This window comes from Gallinula chloropus, assembly GCF_964237585.1.
Source record: "Gallinula chloropus genome assembly, chromosome: 1".
Classification (NCBI taxonomy): Eukaryota; Metazoa; Chordata; class Aves; order Gruiformes; family Rallidae; genus Gallinula; species Gallinula chloropus.
In genome coordinates this window covers 194,694,049-194,713,794 of record NC_140085.1, presented here as the reverse complement: position 1 = coordinate 194,713,794, position 19,746 = coordinate 194,694,049, and positions in this window count along the sequence as shown.

Sequence of the window (19,746 nt, the reverse complement as noted above, 5' to 3'; positions counted from 1 at the left end):
CCAGTCTTGCTGTGGAAGGAAAAGGCAAGATCCAAAGTGCTTAAATAATTGCTTGAATCAGTACAGGCTGGAGGGTGACCTGTGGGAGTGGAGCTCTGCCCACAAGGACCTGGGGGTCCCATTGGATGACAGGTTGGCCATGGGCCAGACTAAAAGATTGAGCCAGGCTCTTCTCAGCGATGGCCAACGACAGGACAAGGGGCAGGGGATGCAAGCTGAAGCAGAGGATTATAAGGTGGAACTTTTTCACTGTAAGGGTGACAGAGCACTGGAACAGGCTGCCCAGAGGGGTTGTGGAGTCTCCTTCTCTGGAGACATTCAAACCCCACCTGGATGCATTCCTGTGTGATTTGGTCTAGGTGATCCTGGTCTGGCAGGGGGGTTGGAGTAGATGGTCTTTCGAGCGCCCTTCCACCTCCTAATGTTCTGTGATTTTGTGATTCTGTGGTACTGGAAGACGACTAATGCACAGAATGAAGGCACAGAGATCAGGCATTGCAAGCTGGTCTCCAACCTCCTTAGGCTGGGCATGAAACCTATTGGTATATGAACCTATTTCATAACCTTTATCCAGGAGGAGGCAATACTTCACCTTCCATCACTCTGCTGGTATTCCCACATGTCTTTAACAATTGTACAAGGTTGATCTTTCCAGGAGGATTTGATGCTTTGTCTTGGGCCCAGGAGAAAACCCTGTGTGCAAGGATGAGCTCGAACGGCTCTCTAGAGCAGTAATTCTATTTTTGCCTGGAATTCAACATGCTGAGGGCACATCTCAGACCGAACACCCTACTGAGGGGTAGTGTGACTGAGCAAGGCAAGGAAAGATGGGAGGCACGACAGACAATCCTTCAGTGTAGCACACTTGCTCAGAAATAGGAGATAGATAGGATTTCAAGGCTCTCCTCAGTCTGAGGTGTTTTGAACCCATTATTCTGGTTCCCAAAGGCAGCACCATACCACAAAGCAGTTCTGTATGATTCTTGACATCCCTTCTGTAATAACTGGGTCACAACGTACAACAGAGAACAAGATTAATGAACCAGGAGAGAATTCACAGGGAGACGTTGATGAGGACTTCCTCTAAGGGAAAATGCAGTCTGTAGGTCAGGTTTATACAATGTCTTTTCAGAGCAGGATTAATTAAGTAGGTACAGAAGCCCAGAGCTCCCACGTGATTATAGTCGGCAGTGACCCAGTCACTCAGGAAGATCAGAAAAGAAATAAAACGGGAAGTAAAGATCCATTTATACAGTGTAATTCTTTAAAACTTTGTTCGCTCATCAACAAGTTAATCAAACCTGCATGGACTACCTCAAAAGCACTATTCACAGATACTAATCTCCACAAAAGGAGGTGCCATACTGCCTTTGTACTTTAAAAAAAGACCATATATTTGACATTTTAAAACCCAAATGAGTATCATCATTGCAGATATTTAAGCCAATGACAAGCTTTTCAAAAGAATGCTACTACTCTAATGCATTTTTTCCATGTATAATAAATGCCCATTAATTATTTTCCAGATATATGCTTTAAATCTTGCTAGTGCTGAAAGCAACCCACCAGCTATTTAAGCTTTGAAGAATATCCAGTGTTTGCAGTAGAAGCTGGAAAACAATTCTTGCCATCACCTACCAGAGTGTAAAGGTGAACATCTTAAGTGTTTCACATGAAGTGCAGAGGTGGAATGCCTGCTGCTGCAGTGGAGATGCTGGCTTGAATCTTACTCTTAGGAGGGGAGTGAGGGCTCTTGATCCCTGCTCCAAATCTGGGAGAAAAAAAGAGGTTTTCATCAGGGTCATACGGATGATTGCTGTCTTCACCGGATGCCTTGGGAAAAGGGAATTCACAAGCACCACCACCACTACTGCTAACTACCACAACCACAGGACATTTTGCTCAGAAAGTTTAAGGCTGTTTTAATTGGCTGACTCCAGCTTGGCAGCCGAAGCTTAAGCAGAGAGAGGTACCCCTGAGGATTTGGTGCCCTTTTAGTGTGCATCTTTTTCAATTTGGTGCTAAGCAGGGCCTCTGCTTTATTATGGACCACACTGTGATCTTCCTCTTGCTGTCATATCCATGGAGAAATGATCTCATTTATACTCCTGGCAAAATCAGTTACCACATTCAAATTAAAAACTAACATGCTAATAACATTACCAGCTTTGGGAGTGAGGGAAAAAGCCAGACTTTGCCTGACTACTCCCTCTGAGGGACCTCCTGCCCTCAACAAAGCCAAGTTCATGTTTTAAACCCTCGAGACCTGCCTGCGACAGAGAGCTGACAGAGATGAGGTGCCCCAGCTACCTGTGGAAGTCTGGTGTCTGAAAGCGGTGGGGGTTAACCTCTTCCCAGATTCCCCCTGTACCCAATAATGACGCCACCCTGCCACAGGGACAGCGGGTGTAGCAGCTTATTTCTGTCCAAGGCCAGCAGGTACACAGCTAAACATTGAGGGGCAGCTTCGCTTATGCTCACCAGACACAAGAGCATCTGTGTGACTGAAAAGCTGAATTTCTGTACAACAAACAGAAAACCAAACAGCTGCCAAGGTACAAAGTGCTTCCTATATTGTTACTGCCTCCTGCTTTCCCTCAGGGTTGTGTCTGACACATTCCTTCAGGGAAAAGGAGTGGTTCCAGAGAGCAGGGTGCTGACTGATGCCAAGGAGTTTAGTAAGTGTTGTGCTTTAAGCTAAATGGAGACAAGCATGGGCCACCAGAGCATCTCAGTGAGATTGTAACCAGGCAAAAGCTGGTGTCCGTATGGGCTAAGGTGAGACGTAAGGCAGTGCTTGTGGTTGAGCCTGACTCCTCACAGATGTTTGAGAAGGAGGAAGAGGCTGATGAGAAAGGGGCAGGAGAAGAAAATAAAGCACTTCTTCCACAGCCTGAAGGAGTTGATGGATATAACAAGGCAGGATGTGTTCTTCCTTCGTGTACTAAAGAAGAGACAGGTAGGCACATTGCAATAGTCTCAAAACCAAGGTTGCTAGCTCCTTGAAAAGCCTGAAAAAGGACAGTGGCATTAATACACCAAAGGTGCCAGGAGCATAAATCACTGAGCTCCGGGGCTTGACACCCCTTCTTCCAATTATTTAACACATGGGAATAACTCAAGTGAAACCCTCACCTTCACCTTCGTGAAAACAATGATTGTAGCTGAAGCTCATTGTACACCTAAAGTTGTGGATATAAATTGCTCTGCTCAGAGTATGGAGTATAAACATCACTATCCTCCTGTTCTGCATGATGATACAGCCTCAGTCTAATTTCTGCCTTGAGAAAGTCAAGGTGAGCTAGAGGCCTAGAAAGAGGTGATTCCCGTTTATAAATCACAGGGCTTGCATTTCCAAGCAGGCAATGGCTGGCAGGTTGCCATCCTCCTTCTTGGGCAGGTGTGTTGTAAATGTATTTTTGTGGGTTTTGCACATAACTATCTTTGTCTCTAGGATCACAGAAGGAGCAGCCTTGCTCAAGCTGAGCGTCCCGAGGGAACCATTAACAGGAAGATAATGAGGTTGGATGTTTGAAGTAGGAGTATCACCTCTGTATTCTATTTTCTTCTGTATAATTTCAGAGTGGTGTAGGAAGGAAGCAGTGAGATAGAAGGCATGGAAGAAAGCTTGTATCTTCCTTAAGGCCTTTAGTGTCTTAGCTTGGTGGCATCAGCAAACTTGCTGAAGGTGCACTCAATCCCACTGTCAATATCATAAAGAAAGCACCAGTCCCAGTATAGACACTTGAGGAGAACTGTTTGTCATCGTCTTCCATCTGGACACTGATCCATTGACCACCACCCTCTCCAGCCAATTTCTTATCCACTGAACAGTCCACCCATCAAATCTGTATCTCTCCCACTTATAAGGATGTTGTGGGGTACCATGTTAAAGGCCTTACAGAAATCCAGATAGATGACACCTGTAGCTCTTCCCTTGTCCACTGATGCAGTCACTCCATTGTAGAAAGCGACTAGATTGGTCAGGCAGGACTTGCCCCTACTAAAGCCATGCTGGGTGTCATGAATCATGTCCGTGTCCTCCATGTGTCTCTGCATTGTTTCTAGGAGGATCTGTTCCATGGCCCTCCCAGGCATAGAGGTGAGGCTGGCAGGTCAGTAGTTATATAAACACATTACAGCCAAGACAGTGTCTTCATCTAATTCCTCTACAGATCAAACTGCTGTACAGAAAAATGCAAGTGATTAAGCTAGGTCAGCACTCTTATTTCACAAGTATGTGATTGAGAGAAAGAAGTCAGTGAAATGCCTGAGAAAGTAAGAAGTGCCATGAAACAGAAGAAAAAGAATGCTCTGTTATTCCACAAAAAAAAGAGGAGAAAGGAACAAGGTTGGTGGAAAGGATACTAGGTGAGTAATTGTACATATGCTAGGAACTGGCACTGGAAAAATAGGGTGTCAGAAACCTGTCAGAAGTGCCAGGAGTGAAATGTGTGAACTTTGGAAAATGATGCAGCTTCTCATGGTTACTTCAGACACAGGAATCACCTGAATTAGACTAACTCTAGGGAGCTCTGTGGCCAAGTACATGCCAGAAACATGTCCTGAGGTTATGATTGTGGGTACAAATTAGAAGGTGTATGCGTTGCCTCACTCAAGGGTTGTAGGCAGGCGGAAGCAGGAGTGTTCTCAGCCAAGGTACAAGAGTCTTCTTCCTTTCTGTTTCAGCTTGGCTTTGTTATCTCAGATACATGTAACTACAATCTAAATGTTTGATGAGATCAAGCAGACAACAGAGGAAGAGAATGAACGGGGAGACGAAGAGACACTATTCATCTTGTAGATCCTCATAAATTATGATAAAGACTCACTCTCTCCTTCAAAACCCTTCGTTTTATAGCTCCTTGGTGAAAGAACCTTGTGAGCAGTTCTTCCCCAGCTTTCTTATAGGCACCTTTCAGGTACTGGAAGGACGCTGGAAGGTCCCCCAGGAGCCTCCAAGCTGAACAAGCCCAACTCTCAGCCTATCTTCACAGGAGAGGTGCTCCAGTCTGTTGATCGCTTTTGTGGCCCTCCTCTTTGTGTTGAGGGCTACAAAGCTGGGCACAGTATTCTAGGTGAGGTCTCTCCAGAGCAGAGTAGAGGAGCAGAATCACCTCTCTGGGTCTGCTGGCCACACTTCTTTGGATGTAGTCCAGGATGTGGTTGGCCTTCTGGGCTGCAGATGCACATTGGTGGCTCATGTCCAGCTTTTCATCCATGAGTACCTCCAAGTCCTTTTCCTCAGGGCCGCTTTCCAGCACAGCATCTCCCAAACTGTATGGATAACCAGGATTGTCCTGACCCAGGTGCAGGACCCTGCACTTGGTTCTGTTGAATCTCATGAGGTTCACCTGGGCCCATTTCTCCATCCTGTCCAAGACCCTCTGCATGGCATCCTGTCCCTCTGGCATATTAATCTCAACACCCAGCTTAGTGTCACCCACAAACTTGCATCATGGAGTAGTTTGTTGTACAGAAGTTTATCCATATTTTTAATTGCTGTAACTTCTTGGCCACAAGAAGTTAGGGCTTTGCATCTGCTCTTCCAAGGAAAGGGATTTTTTTTTTTTCTCCTCTGCTGCTCTGCAAGTGAGAAAAGAAATAGAGAGAATTTCTTCCTAATGTTCACAGTGTTTCAGGCAGTTGCAGATGCCTGATGATTTATCTGCCAGATCTATGCTGAGCAAGCTGCCTGTGATCTGTTTTCCTGATTCACTGCAGTGGAGCAGTTAGCCCTGTAGCCAGTTCTGGCTGTCAGCAGTCAGATAGGCACTAACTAGATCTGCCCACAGTTGGGTGGCTCTCCCATTTTGGGAAGGTAGTAAAGCTCTCTTTGATGGTCATGTGAGATCAGGTGATACTGAAGAATGAACTCTTCGCCTGACTTAACAGGCCTTAGGAGGTCCATAGTGGAGCAGATATCCACCTGCAGCCTGTGGAGGACCTCATGTCAGACCAGCTGGATACCCAAAGGAAGGTGTGACCCCCATGGGAAGCCTGTGCTAAAGCAAGCTCCTGGCAGGATTTGTGATCCCATGGGGGACCCACGCTGGAGCAGTCTGGTCCTGAAGGACAGCACGGCATGGAAGAGACCAATGCTGAGGCAGTTAGTGAAGAGCTGTAGCCCATGGGAAAGACACATGTTGGAGAAGTTCTTGGACCGCGGGCTGGAGCAGGGGCAGAGTGTGTGGAGTACTCCCTTGAGGAGGAAGGAGTGGCAGAGACAATGTGCGATGAACTGTTCCCAACCCCCATTCCCCTTCTCCCTGTGCCATTGCCAGGGAGGAGGTAGAGATGTAGAAAAATGGGGCCTGAAGTTGATCCTGGGAAGAAGGGAGGGGTGGGGGTAGGTGTTTTAAGATTTGGTTTCATTTCGCATTACTCAACTCTGATTTGTTTGAAAAAAATCAGATTAATTTTCCAGAGATGAGTCATTTTTGCCTGTGATGGTAGTTGGTGAGTGGCCTCTCCCTGGCCTTATCTTGACCTGTAAGATTTTCATTATATTTTCTCTCCCCTGCTCACCTCAGAAGGGCTGTGATAAAGCAGCTTTGGTGTGCACCTGGTCTCCAGCCAGGGTCAGCCCACTACACTGATGTATCTCAGAGCTCTGCTTCTTGAGAGCTTGGATGAGGTTATGTGGAAACACTCAGGTGCCAGCAGGTAATAGGGCTGAGGGCATTTGGGGCAATGGAAATTTGTGACAGGAAAGATGGAGTTGTGTAGCGGTGAAGAAGGAGCTGCCTCATGGGATAGAGGAGGAACAAGGCCAAATGGAACATGGTGCAATGTGATGTTGAATGGTTCGGGGTCAGTGACTCTAAGGTCATTTCAGAAAGGGATTTTAATTGTCTTGCTGCTGGGCAGTGGACTGTATTTGTTGTGTTGCTGCTTTCCTCAGTGCTGTTGACCAAGTGGTATTAATCTTCACTCTTCAGGAGCCAGGGATCATTTTGTTTACAGAAATAATGATCAGGATATATTACCGGATAAATCTGCAGACGTTGAATATTTACTTGGAGACTGGAAAAAAGAAGGCAAAGTACTCAACTTAATTGCAGACCAGCTATGTTTCTTTGGGTCTGTTCAAAGAAGTGCATAAAGCATTCAAATTCCAGAGACAGTGAACACAGGTGCAATTGGTAGCACTATTTTATATCAAAATATTTCCATTTGTATTATAGTTTGCCGTTATCATAACCTTTTCTTGGCTGCTTCTTCACTTTTCCAAACTTTATCTGTTAGGACTAAAGTTCCTTTCACTAAGTTTCTGCCTTAAGTTTTGTTTGTTTTCAGTTTTTTTGTTGTTGTTTGTTTTTTTAAAAAATATATGTGGAGTTTCAGATGGAACATTTCAGTTGTTTCCAGGACATGAGTAAGAAAAAACATTTTTTTGGTCAAACTAAAACCCAAAACAAACCAAATTCAGATGACCTGTTCTTTTAGAAGCCCTAATTCCTTCATGTTGTAAAGGAGGAACTTGCAGTTTAGTGCCAGGTAGCTTTGAGTTAGAAATGATGCCATGAAAATAAGCTCACCTCTGTCTATCTATGAAATATTTGAAGGCATTCATATAGCACCACAGACTCCATCCATGTTGAACAGGTCTCACAGAGGGACATAGAAGTTCCTCTATAGCTGCCTCCAGGTTGAGCACCAGGGCAAGAAAGAAGCACTGGGGCCTTCTCACCTAACTTAACAACCTGAAGGAAGTACCTAAATTAAAAACATGGTTTCCTTCTGTCCTTTCTAGGTAGTGGCTCCTCTAAGACAGAAATTGTCCTCTGGAAGAGCATCTTTGTTGCCAGTAACTACAGAAGGTGCTTGGGCGGTACATCCTTCCAACTCAGGAGCCCCAGTTATATTGAGATTTAAGTGGGATGAATGTATTAATTTCTGCAGGTCACAGTGCTGGTGTTTAGGTGTTGCAGGAGGTACAAGAGGAAAGAAGGAAGATTGAGACTGGGAGAAGCCATAATGGCATTAGGTGACAGCAAGGGGCAGGAAAGAGGGAGAATAACTTTTTAGTAGTGCTGCTTTTTAGAGGTTTGAGAAACTGAAAGAGATGATCACTGGTCTTAGTGGTAAAGAAGTGCCAGGCTTACTCCCTTGTGTCATCTTTTATTTTCCAGTGACAGAGGAAATTAGTGTCTGTGTTGAGAATTTCATTTCACTTACCAACAACCTTCAAGCATTTGTCATGACAGTGATATCTGACAGCACCTGACTATGGTTCAGTGACGGATTTAGCAGCAGCAGAACAAATTAACTGTAGGAGAATATAGGAGATTGTGCAATTTCTGTCTGTTCTGCAGATGACTTTTCAGGACCAGAGTTCCCTGGAGGCTTCACATGTCCTTGCTGTCTTTAAGATCATTGAATCTTTTTGGAGAGGTATGGATTATTTTGTCCAGGAAATCAGAAGTTTTAGGGCTGAATTTACATTTTCAAGTGAATCGCACTGTGTGTCCAGCAGATGGTGACAAAATACCAGGTTTTGGCATATTGAAAACCAAGTGGTCAGAAGTTGAGACTGGCTCTGATTGTACCTCTGGGGGAAAACTGCTCAATTCAGCTCAAGCCATAATCAGGATGAAACAGTTTATAAATTTATTAATGACATATATTTAACTAGAAACCAGTGAAATATACATTCAGGAGCCAAACTGGTGATACAACATAGTGCTGGAACCTTTACAGAATGTTACTGAAGCTCCAGGCACCTTTCTGCAGCTTAGTCCAAGAACTTCGACCCCCCCTCTTGCCACACACACAGAGGTACACGTACACCCTCCCTCCAAGGTTTGGGTTACAAGCAACCTAAACTTTTCTGTGTGTGCTATCCCAGTGCTTAACTTTCCTTCTGCATTTAGAATTACTTTTCTAGGTCCAGCTGTACTGGCTCCACAGGTTTGTGTATTCTGCCCAACTGTAAGTGTTCATCAGTCTTTCTGTTAAAGTTTTTTATCATAGAATCATTTAGGTTGGAAAATACCTTTAAGATCAAGTCCAACTGTAAACTTAGCACTTCTAAGTCCATCCCTAAACCATGTCCTTAAGCACCACAACTATATATCTTTTAAATACCTCCCAGGATGGTGACTCAACTATTTCTCTGGGTAGCCTCTTCCAATGCTTGACCACTCTTTTAGTGAAGAAATTTTTCCTAACATCCAGACTTGTTCTCCAGACCCTTCACCAGCTCCATTGTCCTTCTTTGGACATTTTCCAGCACCTCAATATCTTTCTTGTAGTGAGAGGCCCAAAACTGAACACAGTATTTGAGGTGCAACCTTACCAGTGCTGAGTACAGGGGGATGATCACCTCCTTGATCCTGCTGGCCAGGATCAAGTGAGATTAAACAGTGAGATTCTGTTTAACCTCATACAGCTGTCCTCAGCCCATTGATCCAGCCTTTCCAGATTCCTCCTTAGACCCTTTCTACCCTCAAGCAGACCAACACTCTGGATCAACTTGGTGTCATCAGAAAACTTACTGAGGGTACACTCAATCCCCTTGTCCAAATGACCGATAAAGATATTGAAGAGACCTGTCCCCCAGCATTGAGCCCTGGGGCACACCACCTGTGACCAGTCACCAGCTGGATTTAACTCCATTCACCACAACTCCTTGGGCCTAGCCAACCAGCCATTTTTTTTTACCCAGAAAAGAGGTTCTTCAGGTTGCCTGCTAAGAATTCCCAAAAATGTTTTGGGCAAAATAAGCTGGATTAGTTGGAACATTAAGTATTAGATCTCTGCTAACTGGGCACATTTTGAATGAAACATGTCAGTTGGTAAAATGAACACTGGACAATGTGACACTGCAACTTCAGGTGTTTTTTCTGTCACTTGTTGATCCACAATGTTTGCCAGGGCTCTACACCCTTAGTTCTTGTTTGCACTGTCCTGTCATCTACAGCTCATTAAATGCAGTTATGCAACTTCAGATGAAGGCAAGGCCATGATGCTTACCCAAGAGGAGTATTCACAAGAGCCAGCAGATCTTCAGATACATCAAAGATGGTCACAGTATGGCTCTTTCTTAGTCAAGAGGACTGCTTCTCTAGGAGCAGGGTTTTTGTACCTTGTATACATTTTAAAAAATGTTTCATTCAACCTGAAAGAACTTTTCTTAACAAGAGACCTTGCTTTTTAGGGGGTCTTGTTGCTTAGGACTTTCCAGTGAACATACAGAATACAACCTTGTAGCCTTTCCTTGTGTAAGCAGTCTAATGAAGTTCCATCAGGGTTACAGAATTTGCATGTTTAAAGACTTGGAAAAACATGTTGAAATACATGGCCAATCCTGAGACATGTTGAATTTCTTCAGTTCCTGGTAAGTTCAAAGGCTATGATAATACCTAACAACCCTTGGGTGGAAGTCTGGAAAATCAGTGAGGAAAAAAATAACCCTTTTTCCTTTGGGAAACCTTAACTGGAACACTCAGGTCAAGCTGTAAGAGGCTGCTGGCAAACACCATCTTACTAGGAGGATGGTGCATCAGCATGGACAGAGTAATGCTTCCTACCCAATGCTGAAGAAAGGGCAAAGGGTTGAAGGATGGGTAGGAAGGGTTACACGTCTCTAGCTGTTGACTTCATCAACATGGTGACAATTCCCATCAGAGGGGGTTATTTTATTATCCACATTTTCCCAAGCTTCCTTTGGAAAAGCAGTGCTTGTGCTTCCGGGGAGCTTTGTAATTAACAGTCAGTACTACCACAGTGCTCATAAAACTGTTGCGGTTGGCACTGGTGTACTGGACGCAGATTAAAGCAGCCAGAGTTCACAATTGCTTTCAGTTTTGCAGCCAAATTGTGTATCTCTCCCTTGAAGGCACTTTCTAGTGCTTTTTTCCTTATACTCCAGCCAATCCTGCTGAGCAATCCCTCAGAGAGCTCAGCATAACTCAGATCTGTTTTAAACTCCTTGTAAACCGTGGGTCTGTATTTCAAATACAACTAATGTTATTTAAGTTTTCACATGCCTGAGTCCACCACAGGAGATGGATAGTCCCAACCAGCCAGCATTTATAAGCTCCCTTAGGAAGAAGTAGTGCTTTTCCCCCCCTCATCTGACAAATCCCTGTCGTGTCAAAGATGTTGTAATTGATCTTTGTCATTAAATTCAATAATATCCAAATTTACAGATCTACCTTGTTTCAGGCTAATGTAGATAAATGAGGTCCACGGTAAAATATTGACTTTTACTTGGCACCTCTGCACCTCAGCACTTTATGCGTTTGATTAACATACAAGCAAGGCTGTAAAATCAAATAAATGAATGCAAGGAGTAATGTTTTATTCTCCTTAAATGATATATGAGACTCAGCTATTTATAGCAAGGGATTGGGAGAGAAATGTAAAGCTAAGCCTGTTCCAGGAATGCTGATACAGGAGATTCTGTGAAAAATTGGTATTCGTATGAGGAAACTTCTGTAGGGAAAGTCAGAACACCATGTAGCGGTGTAAAGCTCATTTGTTTGTGCCTTGATCATGGTCTCTACCCAGTGCAGGCAAAGTTTACATAAGAAGCATTTTTGAAGAAATAAGGCACCTGTTTTTAGCACTTAGCCACTGGAATACCTCCTTGGCAGATCATTTGTATGGAAATCTTTAAAGCAGGACTTTACACTTCTCTGCAGGCAGTGCTGTAGCTCAGCCATGAATCCCAGACTAAAGAAACTTTTTCAGCAAATATCATTATGCAGGAGCCCAGACTGGGGGATCATGCTGATTTCTGCATGGACATGGCACAGAGAAGACTTGTTATGCAAATGCTGTGATAGCGCTTGAGCTATTAAGAATCAACAGAAAGAATTTAAGGAAGGATCCCCCGCCCCGAGATGATTCCCTTGGAAGAATGCTTATCCATTGTAAGGGGAACTGCTCAGATCTCACAAAGCCCACAGCCAAGGGACTTTTCAAATGATCTCACTGGAGCCTAGGCAAAATACTGACTCACTTCAGACTTATCCTCTCACTGTTTTGAGCCCTGCAAAATACAAATAGGCAGATTCTTAAGCGATGCAAATCACTAAAGCTCCATTGACATCAAGGGAAAATCTTTGTCAGATGAGAAGGATGCTGCATTTCTGAGAAGACTGTGGATGAGCCTTTTTTAGTCATTTTTCTCCACAAATAATGAGGACAGGTAAAAAAATATGAAAAGTGTGACCAATGTAATCACAGACCATTTGTCTGTTTTCCTTGCTGGCAAAATCACTGTGGAAAGAGCAAGATTAGGCAGCAATCAGAGAATCCCATTTAGCTTTCATTTGAAGGGAGGAGGTTTTTCAGCACAGATGTGGTGGAAAATGCCTCAATGGGGAACATGAGCATCACAGTACTCCCACTGGAGTAATCCTGGCATAGATCACTACGGGGATACTCCTATTTCAGAGTAAAAGTTATTTCATTGCAGATAGCTTGGTCCCAGAACAGAATCAATTTTCAGTAACAGAAACTTTTAGTTTGGAGTAAGGAGTCCACAAGGGAAGATGCTGTAGAAGAGCAATCATCCACCTGTGTACTTCATCTGGCCTGTATTTACACAGGGTCAGAAAACTCTGCAACATAATGCCATAGTGGCACCTCCTCAGTCATATGGCTGCCCTGGCCCTGTCCTCTCGACAAGCCTTCCTGGACAATTTTCTCAGACTGCCAAGCTCTGAGATGAGGAGTCCCTAGTTAAAATTCCTCTCAGACAACAGACTACAGGAAAAAAAAAACAACAAAAAGCAACCAAAAAAAAAACAAACAAACAAACAAACAACAAACCTGTTCAGAAGGACTAGGTGTCTTCCAGAACCCATTTTGCAGATTAATATCTCTGTAATGTCATAGAGATTTTTCTCTGTCATGGTGTTTCTTTTGTGGATTTTTCTGACTGCTGCATTCCCTGGCTATTTCAAAAGGGAAGCGACTTTGTTTCAGTGGGAAAGCATGTGATATTGAAATCCTGCGGAATTCAGACGTGTTTTCTCTTCTGAAGTCAGTAATGAGATAATTTTCCATATGGGGGTCCTGTGAGTTCCTTACTGGGCCCATCTGAGACGTCTATGAATCCTGGGACAACTGCATGGGATTCATCACGACCACCAAATGCAGACATCTAACTGAGTCACTTGCTAAACAGACTGGACTGACCTTACAGCCAATAGAAGGAACTATCTGCTTTCACCTCAGCTACTACAGATATTTGCTATAGGATATATACCCCACGGAGTGCCTGTTTTTTTCCACCTATGACAATGCTAACACAGGATGCCTAGCTCAGGCATAGAGGTCTGAACAGTAGACAAATAGGCTGAAACTCTAGTGTCTTTTAATACCTGTTATGTGGTGAACCTATGTCTTTTAACTGTGATCCTCAAAGGGGGATAAAAGGATATGAACATGGATCATATGCTCTCCTAAACAGATGGGCTTCAGCTAGGGGTATCTAGAGACTCTGAGAGGATTCTCTCAGCTTTCATGATGACAAAATATTAAACAAATCCCAAAAACATTTGGAGATTTATCTGTGGGAAAAAAAAAAGAGTGACAGTCCTTCACACAGTTTCTCCATTTCAAGGTCATCATGAATTAATTTTGAAGATCCATTGAATCAGTTGTCTATGTCCAATGAATTATGGCAGGCAATTAAACTATTCATTATAACATCAGTACTTCCTTCCAGTGTCCTTGTGGATGTGATATAGTGGGTGCTTTTTTGCAATAAAAAACCTGAGTAAGTAGTTCCTCCTTATTTTCATAGGGGGATTGGTGGAATGGTGTCATGTGATCCTTTTCTGTGAAAAGTTACTGTGATTTGTTCCCTAAGCAGAAATGGGGATTTGGGCTTTTTTCTCACACTGTATTGGGTTTGTGTGGCAAGATATTGGTAGCAGGGGGCCTACAGGGGTGACTTCTTTGAGAAGCCACTAGAAGCTTCCCCCATGTCCACTAGAGCCAATGCCAGCCAGCTCCAAGATGGACCCGCCACTGACCAAGTTAATCAATGATGGTGGTAGCACCTCTGGAATAACATAGTTCAGGAGGGGAAAAAACCCCCAACCTTGTCAAGACCAATTGCAACCAGAAGAGAGGACTGACAATATGTGAGAGGAACAACATTGCAGGCACTAGGGTCAGTTCAGAAGGAGGGGATGAGGTGCTGCAGGAGCTGGAGCAGAGGATCCCCTCCAGCCCATGGAGGACCCCACACTGGATAAGGTGCATGCACCCAAAGGAGGTTTATGCTGGAGCAAGCTCCTGGCAGGACATGTGGCCCTGAGGAGAGAGGACCCCATGCTGGAGTAGGTTTTCTTGCAGGACTTGTGGTACCATGGGCGACCCATACTAGATCAGCCTGTTCCTGAAAGTCTGCACCCCACAGAAGGGACCCACACTGAAGCAGTTGATGAAGAACTGCAGCCTATGGGAAGGAGTTCCATGCAACTCCTCATTGGAGATGTGTTTTCAGATTTGGTTTTATTTCTCATTACCCACCTCTGATTTGATTGCCAATAAATTAAATTAATTCCCCCAAGACAAACCTGTGATGGTAATTGGTGAGTAATCTCTCCTTGTCCTTACCTCAACCCATGAGCCTTTCTTTATATTTTCTCTCACCTGCACATCTGAGGAGAGCAGTGATAGAACAGCTTTGGTGGGCACCTGGTCTCAAGCCATGGTCAACCCACCACACCCTCTTTTTTTTAGGAAGGCTGCTCCCCTTCTGCACAGATTTTGATTAAGATTTGGATCTGTGGAGTAGTAGGAGTAAGCTATAACTAAATAACTAAATAATTTCATTTTGCATTTGAAGCTCTGCAGTTCCTTTTTTACTCATGATCTTTAACAAGTTTACCCGGCTGTGACTACTGTGTTGGACACAACAGGATTATCATTTGCTGCAGTCATCTTTGTATGAGTCTGTAAGTGTTTCAGTTAAGAAGTCACAAAGTTTGTGGCATATTTGGGTCAAAGAATCCAGAACATATCAATCTCATTGAGTGTACAGAAGGTAATACAGTTCATGAGGATGAATGAGGATGGCAGATTACACCTGACCTTGTGTAGCCCTTGTTTTTGTTTTAGATGACCAGTGTTCATCGATGTTTTAGACTGAACCAACACAGAGCTCTGTAGGACTGGCTTTGTAAAGCATAGGCACATCACAAGGCAGTCTCCCCACCCTCTGGGTTCCTGGTGGCTGTTCTGATTCCCACAGCATGCAAGGGAACCCCTTGCATGCCAAGCTACTGCAGCTGCAAAAGGTCTTTCACATCTAGGGACTCTTCTTCAAGGCATTTGAAGAGTGCAAGAGAAGGGTGTAAAGGTAGTGTAAGCCAAAGGAAGAGCTAGTGTAGAAATTATTCTGTGAAAGATCATGCAGATGATGGGATCCAGGTGAGCTGCCTTCCTGATCTGTTAAATCCAGTCTGGGTCCTCAGTTCCAGCTGTCAATGAGTCTGAGCACTTGGTGCATATACACAGATACAAACACACAACACTGACATTCAGTCTGTCTGGTAGCTGTCCCTCAGACCCTGACCTTTTCCAGTTGCTGGTATCCAGACCTAAGAGCCCTCAAGCTCATGGCTGGCAGATATCAGCTAGGACCAGTGAACATGAAGTTTGCTAGTGTATCACGCATGCAGATGTGCATGCAGGGAACAGGGAGGGAGCACACTCACAAGCTGTGACAGTGCTGTGCTCAGGCATGGTAATATAAAAAAAAAAATAATTTCTCATATTTCTACTATGTGAGGTTTCAGAGACTTGTAGAGATTCCATATAAATCTAAGTGGAGCACGGATCCTTCAGAGGAGCCAAGTGAGAATATTTTTACTGAGGACAGCAGAATTGCTTCTCAGGTTAACTTCTTCATAGATCTTGAGCAGCTGGTCTAAATTTGAGCTTATAAACTGTGATAGTAGTTAAGGGAAATACTGTGCGTGGAAGTTCAGCAATGCAAAGTGACGAGTATGGTAGATTTCATAAGTTGGTTGTGTAAGTAAATACCCTTCACATATAGGACAACCATTTATCTTAAGAAACTTGACATCCAAATTAAGATGAATTTTAAGAATTTCCTAAAGCTCTATAAAGTAGTATTTTTGTGCTCACTTCTTTAAAGTGCTAAATAGTAATTTTCTATTAGTTCAGTATATCTCTTCTTTCGTGCATTAAGAAATTCAAATCTAGGTCTACATGACTTTGGGGGTTTTGATGGGTTTACAGTTGAATTTAACTCTAGAAAGACCTCAAATACTGCACTAACCATTAATAGCTGTGTTAGTGTAATACCCTTAGAAATAACGACTACTACTGTTGTTTCAGTAAACCTCCTGGTCCCTCTGAACAGAGAAATGATGAGTGATGTGTTACAGACACCACTGATCTGTCACACAGGATTGCTGTGTCCCCATCCTTGCTCTGATGCTCACAGAATCAAATAGGTTGGAGGGGATTTCTGGAGGTCACTTAGTCCAAACTCCTCCTCAACCTTGTCAGGTTGCTCAGGGCTTTATCTGTTTTGAGACTTCAATCTCAAAATGGAATATGGACATTCAGAAGCCTCTCTGTCCCCCTATTCCAGTCCCTTGTGTAAGGTTTTTCTTCGTATCTAATCAGAATATTTCATGTCGTGACTTGGGTCCAAATGCCTCTTGTCTTATCACTGTGCATTGTCAAGAAATGTCTGGCTCCAGCATATTTACACTTTTCCATTAGGTAGCTGTAGACAGCAATAACAGCTCAATTTTGCCTTCCTTCTTAAGACTGAGGAAACCCAATTCTATGAAAATCCCATGTCTCATTCATCTCCTTTGGGGCTTAGATCAGATTATTTAGCCTTATCATACCTCTGTCTCAGCAATAGCAATAATGCTATTTCTGTACCTTGGCAAGGAGACATGAGGATAAATGTGTAGTAGGCTGCTCATTTATTATGAAAATAGAGTCTTATGGGGCTGTAATTTTTAGACAATGAGACAGTTTTGATAGAAGGCATTGTCTGTAATGGAAGAACCTGGAAAGACTGTTTGCATTGTCAGGTGAAGGAGTGTCTGCCCATGTTCCAAACTGTTGTTCTGGTATTTCTCAGTGAAGCTTGAAAGCAAAATGAGTCTCTTTGTATGCCCATGTGTGTCTGGTTTCAATGAGTAGAGAGCTATCTTTTGGTTTCCACAGTTATACTAGAGATGTAGAGGGTTCCTCCTTGTCCATTTTTGCAACTTTTCAATAGACAGTAAACTCAATGCATCTCACAATCCATGTTCCCTGAACAGAAGATCTGGTTTTATATGTTGCCTAGACACATTAAACAAAAAATAAAATCACTGCCCTGAGGCCTGGCTTGTCTCCATAACTCATCTGTTATATACAGTCCCATTGACCCCAACACTCCTATTCCTGGTGCACAAATGTCAGCTCATGGTAGACCAGGTCCTTATGACATTGCAATCTTCACAAAGCCATTAATTTGTGTACCACTGGAATTTATTCATATTCTGCCAGTATTAATGGTTTTCTGAAAATGTTGCTATTTGAAAGGGAATTAATTTTGGGTAAAAAGAAGGTGTTTCCTTACCTTCAAGCTGGAGTAGACCAGAATGCAAACAAGATGGTAGTATTCAATTATGTGTCTCTCCAGCTCGTGGGTGAAATACTGTTTGGAGAAAATTGTGAAAATGAGTAACTGCTATTATATTCTGTCTACTATTATCTGGCCCCCAAGCCTGTGAAAATTTTAGAATAATCTAGTTTTCCTTAATAGGCTGAATGTTGAATCTGTATTACAACAGGTAAAGAGATTATGATGCAAAGATAAATAAAAGCTGCTGCCTTACTCCTGGAAAAATAGTGATGGGTCAGTTGCACGAGGATCTGATTCATAAACCAGAAACAAGTTCTCATGCAAACCTGATTATAGTCAAAAGCATTTTTCTCACAACCCCCCAGCAATATTCATGTCCAGCTTAATGTGCACTGTTACAGGTGTACTCTTCCTGGAAGTCTTTTCTCCAGCCTTTCCAGCTCCTTTCTGCAGATGATGCCTTAAGTTCATCAGGGCTAAACAATACTATTCACCTTCTCTAAGCTATTTTTCATTTCATGGACCGTTATTGTCTTATTCTTTTGGGTTTTTTTCCCAAGCTCAAATCAGCCTGTTCTATTTCTCCTTGTACAGAAACTATTCTATGTCTCTTTCTGTCTCTGTGTATTTCCTCATTTGTCTCTCATCTAGCTGAGCTGAGGTGAAGGTGCAGTACTGATGATGGAATTTTAGCATCGTTCAAATAAAGGATAGCAAAAGGGCCTTACACCTCACAGGACTGGGCTTTGCCTGCCTTAGGTTGATCAGAATAAGTTCACTTTTAACTAAAATTTAAAAAAAAGAGATGAAAAAGAACAAAAAGATCCAAGTGAATAACATCATCTTCATCATGACCCCATTAAGGTTAATAAAATGTTAAAATGAGACAGTGTTCACCCACTGTTTTATCTTTACTTCATTGCTTTTTCTTACTAGCAGTGCATCAATAACCTGCAGTATATTCTAACTGATTGAATAAAAAGTTATATTTAATTGGGAAATCAATGAGCAGGAATAGGGCACTGAGGTCATATAGATTGTATCATCCTGACCAATCTAACTCACTTGCCCTTTGAGCTGGTCTTTCATCATTATATTTCACTTGCCAATTCCTCAGCAGTCTTAATTATGGGCACAGCAATTTGTCTTCAAATATCACACTACAGTGAAATCTATGCATCAATAAATACAGCTCAAAAGCTGTTTTCCACTCTGCTGGAGAGTTAATTGCTTCTATGGTTAAAGCAAATGCTGTAATTCTTTATATTTGTGGTGCTTTTCAACATCTTGAAGTGACTGGAGGCCATTCAGAATTGCTAAATTAAATGAAAACATGTCTTTGAATATGAAGACTGGTTCTGAGCAATTTTTGACACTTTATCTGTACAGAACACTCTGCCCTGTGCTGCTGTTGGAGCATGGCTAGGAAATAGTAGAGGACACTTTAGAAAGCATGGCCAGCTTAGTTGGAAGGATCTGCTGGCTGTACATTTTCTATCTGTCTCTTTTAGACACTAGCTGTATCTAGGGGAAGTGGTGAATACCACATGTGCAAATTTTGCCCAGTCTAGGAAAAGCAGGTTTATTTTTTCTGTTCAGGAAAGTGCAACTCTAGTTTTGTCCTTGTGTTTGTCCTCTCCAAAGCAGGAATGTTCTCTAATGCACTGGTGCCCCTTGGAAGGCATGGGGTGCAAGTAGACCTTGAAAAATCAGTCTGTGAGCAGGAGCAGTGGTGAAGTCCATAGTGGTGGAAGGCATTCATTGGGCTTGCAGGCTTTCATGGAGTTGCCACAACCAACCCTCCAGGGCTTATAAAGCATCTGTTTTTATTGTGTTGTTCTTTTTGCATTGCAATAGCTGTTGTGCTCCCTGACTCCTAAACCATTTACAAGTTACAGCATTGGTTTCTGTACTGGCAGCTCGCCTCAGCCTGGTTTCTCAGTGGCTGTCAATATTTTCTTACCCTATAACAGGCAACCCAAGGTTCTCCTGCAAAAGATTCTGGCATCTCTGAAAGGAAAGATGTCATTTCTGCCTAATGTTCTCTTAGCAAGGGTGGATGTGACAGGAGCAGACCTGGGGCCACCTGTACTCTGTTGCAAGCATGCTGTAGGCACTGGCCTCTCCTAGTTTCTTAACCAGTAATGCTTACT